The sequence below is a fragment of the Arvicanthis niloticus genome, chromosome 2 (genome assembly GCF_011762505.2).
Source record: "Arvicanthis niloticus isolate mArvNil1 chromosome 2, mArvNil1.pat.X, whole genome shotgun sequence".
NCBI classification, from domain to species: Eukaryota; Metazoa; Chordata; class Mammalia; order Rodentia; family Muridae; genus Arvicanthis; species Arvicanthis niloticus.
Window position 1 is genome coordinate 119,774,826 of NC_047659.1, and position 1,091 is coordinate 119,775,916.

Consider the following 1,091-nt stretch of genomic DNA (forward strand, 5'->3'; position numbering starts at 1 on the left):
TTTCTCTGTGTAGCCCTGGCTGTCCTGGAACTCACTCTGTAGACCAGGCTGGCCTCAAACTGAGAAATCCATCTGCCTCTGCCTCCCAAGTGCTGGGATTAAAGGCGTGCGCCACAACTGCCCAGCTATATCTTTTTTTTAAAAGAATGATTTATTTTATATATGAGTACACTGTTGCTATCTTCAGATCCCAATATAAATGGTTGTGAGCTGGTTGTGGTTGCTGGGAATTGAACTCAGGACCTCTGGAAGAGCAGTCAGTGCTCTTAACCACTGAGCCATCTCTCCAACCCAAGATTTATTTTTAATAAAGCCTCTCTCTCTCTCTCTCTCTCTCTCTCTCTCTCTCTCTCTCTCTCTCTCTCTCTCTCTCTCTCTCTCTCTCTCTCTGTGATTATGTGTTTTTAAGCCATGACAGATATGTGGAGACTGGGAGATAGCATCATAATGTCTACTTTGGCCATGTTTATAAAATGATGAAGGTCAGGTTGCCACCATTGTATACCATAGACATTTCCTACTGAGCCATCTCACTGATGCCCAAATAAAATTAGCTCAAACATTATGTTAGTAAAATACTATCATCTTTTCAGATTGTAAACAGCAAGTCATTTTTTACTATTGTTTCCATAAGAAAAAATAAAACCCAATAAAAAATGGGGTATAGAACTAAACAGAGAATTCACAACAGGAATCTCCAATGGCAGAGAAGCACTTAAAGAAGTGTTCAAAGTCCTTAGTCATCAGGGAAATGCAAATAAAAACAACCCTGAGATTCCACATTCTTGCTAATACCAGCAAGAATGGCTGAGACCAAAACCTCAGGTGACAGCATGTGTTGGTGAGGATGTAGAGAAAGAGGACCACTCCTCCATTGCTGGTGGGATTGCAAACTGGTACAACCACTCTGGAAAACAGTCTGGAGATTCCTCAGAAAATTATAAATAGATTTACCTGAAGATCCAGTATACTACTCTTTGGCATATACCCAAAAGATGCACGTGTTCCACTATGTTCATAGTGGCCTTGTTTGTGATAGCTAGAAGCTGGAAACAACTCAGTTGTTCCACAACAGAAGAATGGATACAGAA